Source organism: Triturus cristatus, chromosome 10 (genome assembly GCF_964204655.1).
Source record: "Triturus cristatus chromosome 10, aTriCri1.1, whole genome shotgun sequence".
In the NCBI taxonomy this organism is placed as follows: Eukaryota; Metazoa; Chordata; class Amphibia; order Caudata; family Salamandridae; genus Triturus; species Triturus cristatus.
The window spans coordinates 182,392,202-182,411,321 of NC_140593.1; positions in this window are offsets into that span (position 1 = coordinate 182,392,202).

The window sequence follows — 19,120 nt, forward strand, 5'->3', positions numbered from 1 at the left end:
GGGGACGCTGAGTGTGATGCCCCCAGGTTCCAGAGTGGACTGAGAGCGGTGGCGAGCTGGATGAATGCCAATTGCCTCCAGCTCAACGCGAAGACTGAGGTTATGGTTGTCGGGAAGGGACGTGACCTGTGGGGAGATAGATGGTGGCCACCGGAGCTTGGGCCGGTTCCAACTCCGGTTACGGAGCTGAGAAACCTGGGAGTGTGGCTGGAACCCGCTCTCAGTTTCGTGGGGCACTCCAAGAAAACTGCAGCCTGTTGTTTTGGAGTTCTTCGAGGCTTAAGACCCATCTTGAAGTTTTTTGACTCCTCCACGAGGCAGTTGGTTGTTCAGGCAACTATAATCTCTCGATTAGACTACGCCAGTTCACTCCTGGTAGGGGCTAACTTGGCGGAAATTAACCGCCTCCAACGGGTCCAAAACGCAGCAGCTAGGGCCATAGTGGGCCTGCCTAGGTCCTGCTCTGTGTCCAGCACTCTCCGATCTCTACACTGGCTGCCGGTGAAAGCTAGAATTCACTTTAAAGTGCTTTGTCTGGCATTCAAGATCCTGAAGGGTCTAGCTCCTCGGATCCTCTTTAACCTTCTGTCTTTTTATGTACCGTCTCGCCCTTTGAGATCGTTGGGCCAAGCTTTGGCAGTGGTCCCGAGATTCAAGTTGAGTCGTATGGGAGGTCGGTCTTTTCGGGTGAAAGCAGCTATTTTGTGGAATTCTCTCCCATTGGAGATTCGCCTTTTGGACGATCTCTTTCTATTCCGTAAAGCTGTAAAGACTGTGCTATTTTAACTATTTCATTTCTGTGCTGCTTGTATGTCATTCCCTTTGTTCTGTTAGGTGCGGCTAAGTTTATCTTGTCATGCGCCAGGACGCCCCTTAGCTGGGGCAGCTGTGCGCAATACAAATGCCCCTAACATAACATAACCTAACATAACATAACATGTCTCAACGAGACAGCGCATGCGCTGCCTAGGCGAGACCTAAAAAGGAGAAAATGCATCCATTCACGCTTGGGCAAGGCATGGGGGAGGTGCAAAATCCATCCTCCTATTCTTAAAAAAGGTGAGAGGTTTGTTTAAAATTAGATACTAAAATACCCCCTTACATTCAGGCAAGGCATTGAGCAAAATTGTACACTACCACCAGCCTTGGACAAGGCAGTGGGATGCTGAAAAACTACACTCTTCCCACCTTTAGGCATGGTAGGGGGAAGGATGCAGAGAGACACTCCCCCACGCTTCAGCAAGGCAGGCAGTTTTATAAAACCCCTTCCCAAAGGGAAAGGTGGTGGGGAGGGAGGCACACACTACTACTGCCCATTGCCAATGATATGGCATATTAAAAAGCACTCCTCCTGCCCTAAGGCAAGTCTTGGGCAAAAGAACATCCTTATTCTGCCGTTGTGCAAAGCTGTACAGCAAAATCTTTGAGATTAGTTTTTTACCCGGCTCATCTGTGCCCTGCTAAATCCCGCCAGCCAACGAGGTCCAGAGCAGAACGTAGCTGTCTCTTTGCACTGTTCACAAATTGTCATTAGAATTCTTGTAAAAGTGTGTGCTTCCTGGATCTTTGATATCCCTGAGCATTTCACAGGTCATGGAAGTGCGAGCAACATCCCCATAACCTTTTTGCTTTTGCCTTTGGCCAAGGTGGGGAGAGGGAAACATACGCTACCTCCACCCTGGGTTAAGTCAGGGAAAGTTCAAAGAAAAATACACCCCCACCATGGGACGATAGGAGGGTAAGCAAGGTGAAATAACTCATATCCTTGTTCAAAGTGTGGGGGATAACAAAAACCACTCACACCTTTTGGAAATGCTGTTGGAGATGGTAAAACACTGCCTTGGGCATGGTGGTTCTTGATTTTAAAAAAACACATTGGTCAGTGGGTGGGCATCAGTAATTCTCCCCAGTGCATGAACCAGGTGGATCCTTATCAAGAACATTGCAATTTTGTTGAAACTAATTGTTTTAAACTTAACTCTGGCATGGGTTGGTATCTTTTTATCAAGTACTTGGAAAGATAAAATGCAAAACTTACAGGCACGTTTGGGCATGGTTAAAGTATGCCAGGGGATAAAACCACCATTCTTAGGCAATGTGGGTATTAGTAGAACATTATATCAGCCTAACTATGGGCAATGTGAGGGGTGAAAAATTAACCGAGTACCCTTGGAAACAGCAGGGGGTGGGTTACTGAAGGTGCCTCCCTGTCTTTGAACAATGTCCAAGATAGTAAATTAGACCTTGCCATTGTGTAATGAGTGGTGGACACAATATTCAGTCCATTCACCCTTGGCCAAGGAAAGGGGAGGGTTAATGGCTGGAAAAGGACCATGACCACAATTGTACAAGGCATGGGATTGAACAAAGCCATTTTGTCTGCATTTTTTCTTCGCACATGATGCCACATGCATACAAACCATCAAACAACTGGTTACAGAATCAGAAACTCCAGCACTTAGTGGTAAATGATAAATGACCAAACACATGCCAAACACATGCTAGATACCAATACACCCACCTTTAGATGACCATACATCCACCATTGGATCCCACATAGCCACTATTAGACAGGCACACACCCATCCCACAATAGACCTGCCCTTGGAGACTCACAAGGCTGGGCCATCCACATACCCACCATTACAAGCCCATCAGATCCATAAAACACTTACCAGGCACCCATACCCAAACACACTATGAGATGACTATATGCATACCATCAGATGCATAAACACCTTCAGACATCCACACATACCATCAGAAACCCAATCCTGCTGGCAGACATATATCTCTCACCATCAGGTGCGTGTGTTCTCTCCCACACACACACACACCCACACACACACACCACACCATCAGTCACTCAGCCCTCCTTCATATTTCCACACATTCACAATGAGCCAACCTCAGCTATCAGGTGTCAACCTGTGCAGTTCCTTAGAATATTTACGGATGGAACCAGACATTGTTTTGGAGGCACAGTTTCTAGGAGAACTGCACTGTGGGACAGTGATGTACAACAGGAAGCACAAACCAGAATGTCACAGGTGCAGAGACCAGATATGAGCTTTAGAGGGTAGAACAACAGGAGAGACCAAATATTAGGCCAGTGGCTTGATCCAGGCACCCGAGGCAGTTGCGGCTCCGACAGGGATGCATATCTCTCGATATTTGTCTTCACAGCTTCAGAATTTTCGACCTCCATGAACATAAAGATACATCATCACACTACACATTTAGATATTAAGAAAATGCATAAAAACTTTACACACGAATTTTTGATTTGAGAACTAGGTTAGACGTAGGATAATTCCTTTATGGTCTAATTTAATCAAACATTGGCAGCTCCGGTGATGTCGTTTTTATTTGTAAAACATATTTACTTAAAATGCACCTAGAGATGTTCTGCAAAGTTCCTGACATTACATCTTGTACATAAATTATCATTTGTAAAAGGTTACATCATTTCTGTTCTACCTATTATGCTGCCTGGGGAACCCGGACCTTTCTCGTGTAGATTAATGAAATAACAATAAATCATAATGACCCTGTTTTAGTTTTTATAGATGAGGTTCCATTGTATTAGAAATAAGAACTTCGAGGTATTTCACATAATGTCCAGAAGCTTTTAAAGCTACTCAATCATAGGCTTTGTACATGCTAAATGAGTTTCATCCGGTTATGATGGGATGGGGATTATAAAATACTGCAGCAGTAGACTAATCAAATATTTGTTCTCACTTCTGCAGGTGAAGAAATGGCAGTCGAGCAAGCCTCTTAATTAACAAGCGCATTAACATTATCTGTAAGCCTGTTAATAGGCTATTTAATTATACACGAAATAAAGAAGGTGAAAGTCAGGACAGCTTCTTGAATGTCAGACACGAAGTTTGCTGATGCACGTTTGTGACTCCAGCTACAGAACTATTCAGGCAGAACATGTAAAAAAAATACAAAGGCATCGGTATCCCTTCACCTAAAATCACAGGGATTGCTAACATATTGGAGGGAGTGCAGGGACCGATCAGGCATTTCCAAGGAATGCTAAAAGCATCCCCAAGAAATGGCACGTGGTAATTTGTGAAATACTTAAAAACAATCTCGTATGTTTTAGAGAATGTTATTGAGGGGAGATTGTAGTATAAACCCACTAAAAACATGTGCCCTAGATGAAGCTGCAGTAGGAACCTATCCCCCCTAAAAAGCAGTAGGAATAGGTTAAATCCTTGCTATGGTTGGCCCGGAGTAGCAGCTCCTACCCGTAGCATTCTCTCTCACTTTCCTTTTTATACCTCCAGCACCGATGTATGACATTGCCAGTCATGCCTTTACCATGCAGCCGTTACCATGCACGCCTTTACAATGCAGAACACGTAGATAGCTTTAGCAGGCGTGCTTGTTGTTTCAAATCGACTTGGGGAGCATGACTCCCTCGCTGTTGATGCAACATTATGGATTTCCGATGTACTCACGGCATGAAGGAGAGAAAGGGAGACAGGAGGAGAAGTGTCTCCTCTTGACCATTCTGAACCACTGATGTTTGTTTCAAGCTTGGGTTTGTGAGTGGCATCCACTTAGCTGCGCGAGTATGGCATCAGAAAGATTAAATGCACCAAATACTTACTTTTAAAAGCACACGTGGCAATTGACATTCGGATAGTGTACACTTGTATAAAAACGTCATTAAAGACTGAGTTTTGAGGCTATTTAGCTGGATATTATTACATTACAGTCTTGTAATAAAATTATTTTTATCACCAGCGTATTCTGGGAAATGTAGGAACATTTGAAGTCACGTGATGATGTAATTTTAAAACCTGAACACTTGCCCTCTTATCTGGCTCAAGGCTGATGTTACATCCGAACCAAGTAAATGCTGCCAAACTGTTATTTGTTAAACTTCTTCAGTGCTTCATAGAGTTGGGCTTCGATGACCTTTGTTCTGTGTTTATCTATATATATATATATGGCGAAGAAGGAGTAAACATTTAATCTCAGCACTTACTTTGGGTCTGTGTCCTGTTTTGTTCAGCGGATTATCGTCACCGGATTGGAAATGAAGTAATATATATATATATATATTCACTGAAAAAACCATAGGTTTCAGGGGTGTTATAGTTAGCTGGACTTTTCACTTGTACAAAACCATTGAAATTCCCCCGTTATAGTTAGTTCAGCTAACTATAACTCGCGCGCCCGCAATGCACTGCTGATGACGTCACATATTACATCACTCATGACATGGTCAGTGACATCACTCATGACATCACTGATGACATCTCAAATGACATCACTGATGACATCACTGATTACATCATCCAAAGAATATGTGTTTTTCTGAAAATTAAATATGTTTTATATATGTATATCTCAAGGTCGATGGAAGAATAAATGGGTATATAAGTGTCTAAATGGATGATTTGTTTTTGAAAAATTGATTGTGTAACTGACTGATTAAGTGTATCATAGTGAATACATGGCTTAGTGAGTAATGTTTAAATATGTAAATATCTGTATCAGTCTCTCACTTTGTGTATAAGTGGCTGCATGGGTTGGTGAGTAGCTACATGGGTGTCTATATAGGTTATTAGTTGGTTTTTTGTGTATCAGTCTGAGTGTCTGCATGGTTCGGTGGGGGGTATTACGTAGTGCATAGGTGCATGAATGAGTGACTCACTGTTTGTATGTGTTGAACACAGCATGTGTGCAGGACTGTATGGGTGGATGAGTGTGTGTATGGGTGTGTTAGTGAGTGAATGACTGTCTCAATAGTGTCTTTATGAGTAACTACATATGTTTTAAACTAGTATATGTGACTATTGGTGTATATATGTGAGTATATGTGAGAGTGAGAGATTGAAAGAGTTCCTGTATGAATAAGTATGTGTTTCTATACGTGATTGTTTAAAAGACTAAGTATGTGTAAGTTTCCGTAGAAGTAAGTGTTTTGGTGTGTGTATAACTGTATATGCAAGTAAATGTATGTTTGATTCTTTATTAGCATGAGTGACTATGTGTGTGAGTAACTCTATGGATGAGTGGCATTGTGTAACAGGATGTATAGGTGTATGAGTACATATGATGAGTGAATACATGTATGAGTGACTGTGTAGGACTGTTGGTGAATGAGTGGATGTGTATGTGGATCTTAGAATTACTGAAGAGGTTGTTGTAACTGGTATTGGTATGTCCATTGTTTTGAAAATTTTAGTCTCTATTTTTGAATGTGTGTATCAAAGGTTATATTAGGGTGAGAGGAGGTCTGCAACTCTATCACAAGGATGATGTCATCAGTGATGTCATTTGAGATGTCATCAGTGATGTCATGAGTGATGTCACTGACCATGTCATGAGTGATGTAATATGTGACGTCATCAGCAGTGCATTGCGGGCGCGCGAGTTATAGTTAGCTGAACTAACTATAACGGGGGAATTTCAATGGTTTTGTACAAGTGAAAAGTCCAGCTAACTATAACACCCCTGAAACCTATGGTTTTTTCAGTGAATTTCTGAGGTTTTTTAAATGCTAATTCCTAACTATAACGTGCCTGAAACCTATGGTTTTTTCTGTGAATTTCAAAGGTTTTTTAAATGCTAATTTCTAACTATGCCTACAGAGATAGGACATGTGAAGAAAGAAGAAAAAATGCACAGAAAGAAACAAAAGAAGTGCAGAAAGAAGCAACAGATGTCCTCAAATACGAAGATAAGTGCAGGAAGAAGGATAACGTGCAGAAAGAACAAAAAGAAGAGCAGAAAGAAGCCTTGTTGCAAAATCATCCTGTACCCTCAACTTTTTCAGACGGATACTGGTGGTAACTGAGTCTGACTAACCAGTCCTAGAGCCAGTGCTATGTTAAAAGACACTTAGAATACAGTGAAAACACCTACATACACTAGGGAACATTATGCGTTGGGGTCCCCCTGTGATTAGCATGACCTCCTCTGTAAGCCCCTAGTATATTATAGGGCATGGGGATTAAAACTACCTCTTAAAACAGGCCACAGGGCGTTTTTGCACACGTTAACTCAGGCCCCGTCCCCTCCCTTCACCACTGTGTAAACACGCCCTGTGTCCATTTTTAGTTGGGAGATTAAGTTCATTTGAATCCTGAGGGTCCCTAGGGTCCAACTAGCCCACTAGGTACCACCAGTAAGTGCCACAGAGCTGCGTTGCAGAGAGGTGTAAAAAGTGGCACGGCCTGGACCACCTCTCTGCAATGCAGCTCAGTGGCGCTTACTGGAAGCACTTGGTGGGCTAGTTAGCCCCCAGGGGCCCTCAGTATTGAAGGGAAATTATATCCCCAATTTAAAACGTGCCATAGTGCGTGTTTGCACACGTCACCTCAGGCCCCGTCCCCTCCCTTCATCACTGTGTAAACGCGCCCTGTGGCTGTTCTAAGTTGAGAGATTAAGTCCCCTTGAATCCTAAGGGTCCCTAGGGTCAAACTAGACCACTAGGTACCTCCAGTAAGCGCCACAGAGCTGCGTTGCAGAGAGGTGTAAAAAGGGGCTTGGCCTCAGAACACCTGTCTGCAGCGCAGCTCCCTGGCGCATACTGGAGATGCCTGTTGGGGGCGCGTTTGCAGAGTGCTGCACGGAGGGGTCATGGCCTCCGGCACGATGCCAGCCTTTTATTTATTTTAATTTTTTAAGAAGGGGGGCTGTGTGGTTCCCCTTCTTATTCTAATGTATTGGCCCTGATGACCCCATCCCCCAGGGCCTGTCTCCTAATTATATTTTTTTGACCCCAATCCCCAGGGCCGGCCACTGTTTTTTATTATTTTAAAAAAATATATATTTATAGACACACCTAGGACATGCTGGACAAACCGTACGTACCTATCACCATGACGATTTGCGTGATATTCATTAAAAGGCGACTATGCATGCAATGAATCCACGTGGAATGTATTTACACCACTAGTGAAGCTCTGACATGTCTGATGCCCTACCGTGCCTAATCCCGGCAGACACCCTTGTCGTTTATTTATACAAACATGGGTAGCTATTGACGGGCACATTTAATACACATGCACACCAAGCCATTCAAAGGGGATTCAACAAAAATTCGACCAAAACTATGCAAGAAACCCCCCTCACGGTTAATAAAACACACATCCACTGCTGGATGTGTAATACTTTTTATTTTACTCTCTGGAAAGGGGACGAACATCACTTGAGAGTCACAGCGCGCTCCTGACAGAGCCCAATGCTGTGTTACACCCACCATTGCCTGCCGAGTGCCACACACCTCTGTGTTGTATTCCACTAGCTAGTGCATATGCTATGACACTCTCTAGCCCATGTGCACTGTAACACCACCCCGTGAATATGTCATACCACACTTGTCTTCGCACGGGTTATATTGCCCCATCTAACGTGCCTTCCTCGATGCCTATGTTATAACGCACAGTGCTATGCCATACATATTACAATCTGGGATCCATATCTTTATCACAGTGCATATGCAACGTTACACTCCCCAGCACATATTTTATATTACAACTTTAGAGACTAGTTAGGTTACACAACACTGCCCTGTGCATATTACATTCCAAGGCGCATATCGCATAGCACGCGCTAGTGCCTGTGCTATCTCGCGCTCTCCAATGAATCTGTCATTGCGCACAATGTATTGCATATTATATTTCACGCCCGGTTCATCTTATATCACACTTTTTGGTGCATAGTTTATACCATACACTATATCTAGTTTTCATTTTCAATCGTGCTCTCAGGACTATGTTCTATATAACACTGTGTTCACCTACCCTTTTCACGGGCATTACATTTTGCGATAGGGGGTGGAGGGTCAGGGGGTGTTTCTGCCAAGTGAGCCCGGAGTCACAGTCACAAACGTCCTCTTCTTCCTGAATAAAAGTGAGATTATGCTGCATACTTGTTCATATTTTAAGTAGTTCGCACAGACACCATGTTTTAAAAACAATAAAGTTCCTAATACCCGCCTTCTCTGAACAGTTAGCTTGCTGCCCCATCCCCCTCCTCCCTTTCCTCTGTTGTGTGAATCCATGGACTAGCCTCCTCCCTCCTGCCATGCATGGTCTGATGTGCTGCCACTGCCCTCAATTTAGTATGATGTACAAGTCCACTCCTCCTGCCCTCCATTGCCCAATTCTATGCCCCATCATTGACCTCCTGCTTAAACTCTGTGCTCAGCTTGCTGCCCCTATTCTCCTTCCCCCTGCCCTCGGATGTCGTTGTGCATGCCCCTGCTCCATCCTTTTTGCCCACCATGTCCCATGGACCTGCCACTCCTATCTACTCTGAGTGTTCTGTTGAGCTGCCACTCCCCTCCCACCTGCCTAGCATTGTCAGATGACTGTAACCTGTCCCTGCCACCTCCACCCTGCCTGTCCACAAGCCATGCCCCTATCCTCTTCCTCCTGTCCTACATGGTCCATTGTACTGCCACACCCTTCTGCCCTCCCTGGTCTGTTGTGCTGCAACTGCTCCTCCTGCCTGCCCCGTGTGGTCTGTTGTGAGGTCCCTTCCCCTGAACTTTCTTGTCTGTGCACAGGTCCTGACCCTCCCTTCTATCCTCCATCGTCCTTTGTGCATGCCCCTGCACCCTCCTTCTTGCCCATCATAGCCATTGTGCTGCCACTAACCCTCCCACTTGCCATGCATGGTCTTCTGTGCTGCCATGGCCCCTCCCACCTTCCCTGTGTGGTCAGTTAGCTGCCCCTGACCCCCTCCCACCTTCCCTCCATGGTCTGTGTGTATGCCATCACAGTCTCACTGTTGCTCTTCATGGTGTGTCTTGCTTCTAGTGCCCATCCTGCCTGACCTTCATGGCTATCTTGCTGCTCCTGCCCTGCCCCCTTGCCCCCAGCCCTCTGTTTACATGTGCAGACCCCTACTCCCTCCCTCCTGGCTTGTCTGTTCCATTGTAATGCCCCTGATCCGTCCCCCCTGCCCTTTATGGTCTGTTATGCTGCAGCTTTCTCTCCTCTCTGTCCATTATGGTCAGCTAGCTACCATTGCCTCTTGTCCCTCTGTTCTCTGTTGTCCATGTGCATGGTCCTGTCCCCTCCCTCTTGCTTTCTATGGATTTTTGTGCTGCACTCCCGTCCTGCATGCCCTGTGTGGTGTATTGTGCTGCTGCAAACCCTGATGCCTGCCCTGCAGGGTCAGTTTGGTGCACCTCTCCATGTCCCTCCTGTCCTCTGTTATCCAAGTCTATGTCCCTATCCCATTTCCTTCCATGATCCAATGTACCATACTTGCGAACATTTTGAACTTGGTAAGAGCGAGATTTTGAAAAAAAACTGGGGTATTGATTTTCCCCTTTGAGTTACATTGAAAAAGAGGATATTGTAGACAGGAGACAGATCAAATAAAGCCCATTTGAGCTTAAAAACATTGGACGTTTCCTGGCTGAATCGGGTCTGTTGGCATGTATGGTTGTACTACCATTGCCTCTTCCTTCTGCCCACAATGGTCTATTACATTGCCACAGCCTTGAAGGAGGGTAGATTTTGTATCACAGGGGGCCCCTGGCCCGTTCTGTCCACACCTGAAGTATGAGACCCTTGTCCTTGCCCTGCCAGCCGCATTTGTAGGCCGTATTAAATTGACCAGCGGGTCCTGTGTTGCTATATAATTATCCTGAGACATCCTTACCACTCAGCCAGCATAAAACCCCTGTGTAGGCCCTTCTGTTCAATATGTAGGCCTCTTTGTTAAATTGACCATAGCTCTGCAATTTTAGTGTATAGCAGTCTGAAGGCAGGTCTGCGAGGCCTTCTGCTCCAAACTAGTAGCCCCCACCCTACCCGAGTGCTCCGTGCTCGGTATCAAAGTTCAACATCCCCCTGAAGCTGTCGACATACAGTAGGCTGCATCCTGGACTGGTACTTGCTTCCTGGGCAGGTTTCCCGCTTTTAAGGAAGTGGCAACCACAGAGCGTCAAGTTAGGAGAACTGAGGAGATTTTATACATGAATATATTGAATTCCCGTACAATACCCATTATTTTCTGCTTGCTCTATGGAACTTACGATAAGCGATTGGCCTGAGAGACTGACCTTTTCACCCAGCCCATTGTCAGCATTAAGTGGGTAAATGACGAAATGTCTGGTAAAATCTGCAGACAAAGCTTTTGGGTAGCATACGTAGGTAGATGTAGCGTGCAAAGGAGCCCACAAAATGATATAAAAAGGAAGCACCCACAGATCTCGACGGACTACCTCGCCGTCTGTATGTAGGTTAACAGGCTGTGCAGGTTTTCCCCAAGAGCTGGGAGCTCTTGTCTTCCTTTGCTTAAAATGTCTTGCTCTGCTTTGCTTGAAGTATCTTATTCTATTTTACCTATATGAAATGTCATGTTATGTTTAACCATTGTTCTCTTTACTTTTGCATTTAAAAGATTTTGTATTGTAATTGCAGGAATGCTTGCTCTAAGAGTAAACGTGAGTGTTCCTAGGTAACATTTTCCTTGGTGTAACTTGTTTCCCATGATGCATTTATAGATGTGTTTTCTCTCTCTCTCTGTCAGTACATTAATTGAGATACAGAGAATATCATGACAGCTGTATGATTATCTGGATTCTGTATTTTGTACTTTATGTCTCTATTCTGCGGTTTCTTTGAAGTTGCATCTTCTCATTAAACTGCCATTGTATTCTGCCTCCAATTCCATGTCTCATATGTCTGTTTTCTTCATTTTTGGAGCAAGCGTTACTAGGCACCCCGGCTCAAATTAAGGTGCCCCTTTTGTCCCTGACTCACTCTCCTGCTCAGTTCTGTGGTGGCTCCCGGGGCTCTGGGGACCGCCCCTAGCTTCCTTGACCCGTAATAGATCTTCCCTCCAACAGCCTCTCTTGCAAGTCCTGTATTGTTGGTTTGTTGCCCCTGCCCCCCTTTCCACTGCCCTCCATAGTCTGTTGTGCTTCCATGGCCCTTCCTGCCTGCTCAGTGTGGTTAAATTGTTGCCTTTGCACCCTCCTACCTGCCTTCAATTTTCAGAGTCCGTGCCCCTGGCCTCTGCCTCTCAACAGTATCCTAATGAACAACTAGATTGCTAACATTCTATATTTATTACAAAAGTGTGGAACGCCTGACATGATCTTGATGTAATCAAAACTGTAATACCTAGAGCATTTCCTTTAGAAATTACATATATGAGAGGGTCTTATTGGCATCAAAATTATGGTTAGTGCTCTAAAAGACTAAAATAAGGACATATTTTCTGAGTTTCAAATAGTGACAAAGCACTTTTAAATTATTTGTTATCTTTATGTTTTTTTATCCAGTTGAACACTTGATTAAATGTTGCACTTAGGGGAGAGGATGTGGTGTTACTTCCAGAACTGCAGACTTTGCAACTGGGGAACCAGGTTGAAGTTTCTGCTTCAGCTCGACATTCTGTGATTCTGGTCAAATCACTTAGTCTCCCCATGTCTACAACCAAAATGAATTTGTTCTTGTGTGATGTAACCAATGCTCATGTAAAGCACTCCAATACCTGACAAGTCTGCACTATATAACACTGCAAAAACACAAAATAATAAGTGTTTTGCACACTTCTGTCATTGGGCTATATTTGGGCTACATCTGGGTGATTTTGGGCTACATTTGGGCTCTTTTGTCTCCGGTGGCCATCTTGGGAGATTTATTTGTTATGAAGTTTCCTAATTTCCTCATGTACTGCAGTCTCCTCAGTAAGAAATGCTTTCAGTTTTTTACTTTTATTCCCTCATGAAGGTATTCAGATATGTCACACATTTGCCATAAATTCTTAATGTTAGCACTCTAGTTGCTCATTAGATCACTGTAGTAAAACTACTGTTCACCATGGAAGTCTGCTCCTGGTATTAAAAGTGCATGTTTCAGTCTGCATGTCAGAATTATTTCATGAAATAGAAGAGGATTTGAGAAGTCACTCAAAATGTGCTCTCATTTTCTTTCTTCAGCATCAATCATAATTTCTATGGCAACATGAACCCCCTCATTGTGTTCCTTTTTAAATTAAATGTTTTAAGTGTTACCAGTTTATTCCAATCAAGATGGCTTCAGGTATGCCATACTTTTGTCATAATGAAGACAGTAAGCGCTCTAGTTGTTTTTAAGAACATTCTGGGACATTCTGTCATTGGGCTATACTTGGGCTACATCTGGGTGATATTTGGGCTACATTTGGGCTCTTTTGTCTCTGGTGGCCATCTTGGGAGACTTATTTGTTATGAAGTTTCCTAATTTCCTCATTTACTGCAGTCTCCTCAGTAGGAAATACTTTCAGTTTTTTACTTTGATTCCATCAAGAAGGCATTCAGATGTGTCACACATTTGCCATAAATTCAGAATGTTAGCACTCTTTTTGCTCATTAGATCACTGTAGTAAAGCTACTGCTCACCAGGGAAAACTGCTGCTGGTATTGAAAGTGCATGTTTCAGTCTGCATGTCAGAATGTTTTAATGAAATAGAAGAGGATTTGAGAAGTCACTCAAAATGTGCCCTAATTTTTCTTTCTGCAGCACTAATCATACTTTTTATGGAAAAATGAACCCCCTCATTTTGTTCCTTTTTAAATTAAATGTTTTAAGAGTTACCACTTTAATCCAAGCAAGATGGCTTCAGGTGTGCCATACGTTTATCATAAGTAGGACTGTTAGCGCTCTAGTAGTTCTTTGGAACACTCTGGGAAGCTGCAGTAGAACACAAAGGAATCAACTGACAGTCTCTGCCCTTGTTGGATGTACATGTTTTACTGAGAATGTCAGACTTCATTCTCACATGACTGAGAAAGATAATGTGAATTTACAGAAAATAAGCTCTCAGTTTAGCTTATAGATCACCTTCCAAACCTCTGTGGTAAAAGCATGAGAAAATATTTTTCTCTCAATCATGATATCCCAGCAGAAGGCTTTTTCACATGGTGAAATCACCTTAGAACATACCACAATTCCTAAAATGAGTATGGTACCATCAACAAATGATTTATAATGTAACTAAAGTCTTAAAACCTTCTATTAACTGCAATGCTTTTTAATGAGGTGCTATCATGTATATTGGTCCCAAGATGGCTGCCAACACTTCTTGGATGAAGTGCTGACAGCCAATCAGATCTCAGGATGAGATGTGTGGTTAGGCTCCGCCCACATATATATATGCTTTTAAATGCTATTTTCTCAGGACATACTGAACAGATTTACACCAGACCTACAAAAGGCACTTCCTTGACCTGTAGACTACCTCTCTGCCAAATTTCAAGTAACTCTGTTCGGCCGTTCGGGCTGTAGCTGTGTCTAAAGGTCCTATGGAAAAATGCATGGGAAAAACGCGTTTTGGGACCCCCCTTTTTTCTCAGCCCCCGCTTGACGAATCCCCCCGAGACTTTCAGGGTAGGAGCGGAGCGTAGCGCCCCACCTATTTTGAAAATTTCGCGAGGATTCGTCGACCGGCGCCAAAGTTATTCCAAATAGAATGTTGCGGATTTCCTATGGAAACAGGGTCCTAACTATAACTATCTACTGGCGACCGCCAGTAGATAATATATATATATATTTATATATATTCACTGAAAAAACCATAGGTTTCAGGGGTGTTATAGTTAGCTGGACTTTTCACTTGTACAAAACCATTGAAATTCCCCGGTTATAGTTAGTTCAGCTAACTATAACTCGCGCGCCCGCAATGCACTGCTGATGACGTCACATATTACATCACTCATGACATGGTCAGTGACATCACTCATGACATCACTGATGACATCTCAAATGACATCACTAATGACATCACTGATGACATCATCCAGTGAATGTGTGTTTTTCTGAAAATTAAATATGTTTTATATATGTATATCTCAAGGTCGATGGAAGAATAAATGGGTATATAAGTGTCTAAATGGATGATTTGTTTTGGAAAAATTGATTGTGTAACTGACTGATTAAGTGTATCATAGTGAATACATGGCTTAGTGAGTAATGTTTAAATATGTAAATATCTGTATCAGTCTCTCACTTTGTGTATAAGTGGCTGCATGGGTTGGTGAGTAGCTACATGGGTGTCTATATAGGTTATTAGTTGGTTTTTTGAGTATCAGTCTGAGTGTCTGCATGGTTCGGTGGGGGGTATTACGTAGTGCATAGGTGCATGAATGAGTGACTCACTGTTTGTATGTGTTGAACACAGCATGTGTGCAGGACTGTATGGGTGGATGAGTGTGTGTATGGGTGTGTTAGTGAGTGAATGACTGTCTCAGTAGTGTCTTTATGAGTAACTACATATGTTTTAAACTAGTATATGTGACTATTGGTGTATATATGTGAGTATATGTGAGAATGAGAGATTGAAAAAGTTCCTGTATGAATAAGTATGTGTTTCTATAAGTCATTGTTTAAAAGACTATGGTGCCGATCACGATCCGGTAAAAACCGGGTACGAACCGTCGGACGGAGCATAATCTCCGTCCGACGCGTACCCGGTCGTCAATTTTTACAAACAAGGAATCACGATTCGCACGGGTACACCATTACCGTACGAATCGTAAAAAAGCCCGACCGAACAAAAAAACACCTACCAATGCGATCCGGGAAAGCGCCGACCTGACGTCGGGACGCTCGCAACCAGCCATTCACGACCCAGGAATCACGATTCGCACCGACGTCACCCCGCACGGTGAATATTTTGCGGCAGCCAAAAACTGCCGGGAAATCAGGACGACGCGAACAAGGACCACCAGTACGCGACGGACAGACGACGACGCGAACAAGGAGGACCAGTACGTGACGGACACACAGGACGACGCCACCAAGGAGGACCCGTACGCGACAGGACGACGCGATCAAGGAGGACCCGTACGCGACAGGACGACGCGAGCAAGGAGTACCAGTACGCGACGGACAGACATGGACCCGAACCTACGAGTCATCCCTGCCCTCATAGCAGTCCACCTCCTCTACAGGTTACGACGCAGACGCCGCAGAAGGTCAGAATAACTAAGGGAGGGGGGAAAGTGGGGTGGGGTGGGGGTGGCAGGACCAGGGCAGGCCACAAAACAACCACATAAGTCACACACCACACATGGCCTGGACATACCTGACTCCCATGCCCTGGTCACCACAAGGGGGTGGGGGCGTGTCCTGATAAGCCAGCGACCGCCACAACGGAAGTCCGTCACCACGCGAACCGGCAACACAACCAGACAGGTACGTCCCGTACCCACGCCTGAAGAGCGTGGGTACGAGTCGGACCACGCCCACACACGTCACCCCAACAATGGCGGGACGGATCGCACCCACGTGGCAAAGGCCTGGGTACGGGCCGCACAAACATCACATAGCGTGGGGACGGATATGTACGGACCCTACCCCCACCCCGTATGCAAGGAGCGTACCCCCCACCCCAACAGTGAAAGTACGACCCGTACCCCCACCCGCGTATGCATGGAGCGCACCCCCCATGCCAACAGTGTAAGTACGACTCAAACCCTCACCCGCGTATGCAAGGAGCGTACCCCCCACCCCAACAGTGAAAGTACGACCCGTACCCCCACCCGCGTATGCATGGAGCGCACACCCCATGCCAACAGTGTAAGTACAACTCGAACCCTCACCCGCGTATGCAAGGAGCGTACCCCCCAGCCCAACAGTGTAAGTACGACCCGTACCCCCACCCGCGTATGCATGGAGCGCACACCCCATGCCAACAGTGTAAGTATGGCTCGAACCCTCACCCGCGTATGCAAGGAGCGTACCCCCCACCCCAACAGTGTAAGTACGACCCGTACCCCCACCCGCGTATGCAAGGAGCGTACCCCCCAGCCCAACAGTGTAAGTACGACCCGTACCCCCACCCGCGTATGCATGGAGCGTACCCCCCAGCCCAACAGTGTAAGTACGACCCGTACCCCCACCCGCGTATGCAAGGAGCGTACCCCCCAGCCCAACAGTGTAAGTACGACCCGTACCCCCACCCGCGTATGCAAGGAGCGTACCCCCCGGCCCAACAGTGTAAGTTCGACCCGTACACTCACCCGCGTATGCATGGAGCGTACCCCCACCACACCAGTGTAAGTAGACTCGTACCCTCACCTCGAATGCAAGGAGCGTACCCCCCAGCCCAACAGTGAAAGTACGACCCGTACCCCCACCCGCGTATGCATGGAGCGCACACCCCATGCCAACAGTGTAAGTACGACTCGAACCCTCACCCGCGTATGCAAGGAGCGTACCCCCCAGCCCAACAGTGTAAGTACGACCCGTACCCCCACCCGCGTATGCATGGAGCGTACCCCCCACCCCAACAGTGTAAGTACGACTCGAACCCTCACCCGCGTATGCAAGGAGCGTACCCCCCAGCCCAACAGTGTAAGTACGACCCGTACCCCCACCCGCGTATGCATGGAGCGTACCCCCCATGCCAACAGTGTAAGTACAACCCGTACCCCCACCCGCGTATGCATGGAGCGTACCCCCCACCCCAACAGTGTAAGTATGACCCGTACCCCCACCCGCGTATGCAAGGAGCGTACCCCCCAGCCCAACAGTGTAAGTACGACCCGTACCCCCACCCGCGTATGCATGGAGCGTACCCCCCAGCCCAACAGTGTAAGTACGACCCGTACCCCCACCCGCGTATGCAAGGAGCGTACCCCCCAGCCCAACAGTGTAAGTACGACCCGTACCCCCACCCGCGTATGCATGGAGCGTACCCCCCAGCCCAACAGTGTAAGTATGACCCGTACCCCCACCCGCGTATGCAAGGAGCGTACCCCCAGCCCAACAGTGTAAGTACGACCCGTACCCCCACCCGCGTATGCATGGAGCATACCCCCCAGCCCAACAGTGTAAGTACGACCCGTACCCCCACCCGCGTATGCAAGGAGCGTACCCCCCAGCCCAACAGTGTAAGTACGACCCGTACCCCCACCCGCGTATGCAAGGAGCGTACCCCCCGGCCCAACAGTGTAAGTTTGACCCGTACCCTCACCCGCGTATGCATGGAGCGTACCCCCACCACACCAGTGTAAGTAGACTCGTACCCTCACCTCGAATGCATTGAGCGTACCCCCACCGTGTATGTTCCAAGCGTACATATCCTGAAATCGGAGGTGTGTGTGCAGAGTCCTCCCAGCAGTGCCCTGAGACAGGAGGGATGGGTGCCTATCACTCCCAGCAGTGCCCTGAGACAGGAGGGGTGTGTGCAGAGTCCTCCCAGCAGTGCCCTGAGACAGGAGGGGTGGGTGCAGAGTCCTCCCAGCCGTGCCCTGAGACAGGAGGGGTGGGTGCAGAGTCCTCCCAGCAGTGCCCTGAGACAGGAGGGGTGGGGGCCTATCACTCACAGCAGTGCCCTGAGACAGGAGGGGTGGGTGTGGAGTCCTCCCAGCAGTGCCCTGAGACAGGAGGGATGGGTGTGGAGTCCTCCCAGCAGTGCCCTGAGACAGGAGGGGTGGGTGCAGAGTCCTCCCAGCAGTGCCCTGAGACAGGAGGGGTGGGGGCCTATCACTCACAGCAGTGCCCTGAGACAGGAGGGGTGGGTGTGGAGTCCTCCCAGCAGTGCCCTGAGACAGGAGGGGTGGGTGTGGAGTCCTCCCAGCAGTGCCCTGAGACAGGAGGGGTGGGTGCAGAGTCCTCCCAGCAGTGCCCTGAGACAGGAGGGGTGGGTGCAGAGTCCTCCCAGCAGTGCCCTGAGACAGGAGGGGTGTGTGCAGAGTCCTCCCAGCAGTGCCCTGAGACAGGAGGGGTGTAACACATGTGTGTGAGGCCAGAATTATCCACATGCATACTGGCTACAAGGGAACATGTCCCCATGAACTCATGTCAACAGACTCCACACACAAGTACAGTGATCACCAAGGATGCCACGATTGTTGCAGGTGGAGACATGGCCCTGCATGCATGGCCAAAGTAGAAGGGCTCCGTCACACACACAGCTCATGAAGACACAGCTCTGCGCTAAACATTGGGAACACCCTGCAGGGAAGAAAGCTGGGTACACAGAGGAAGGAATACACCCTGGGACAAGTGCACCATGCAGTAACTGCTTACATGAACAAAGAAAGTTAGCCAACACCTTGTGATGGCACACAGATCACAGGGTCCCACCAATGAGCAGTACACTACTACATATCCCACACACCCAAACCCTTACA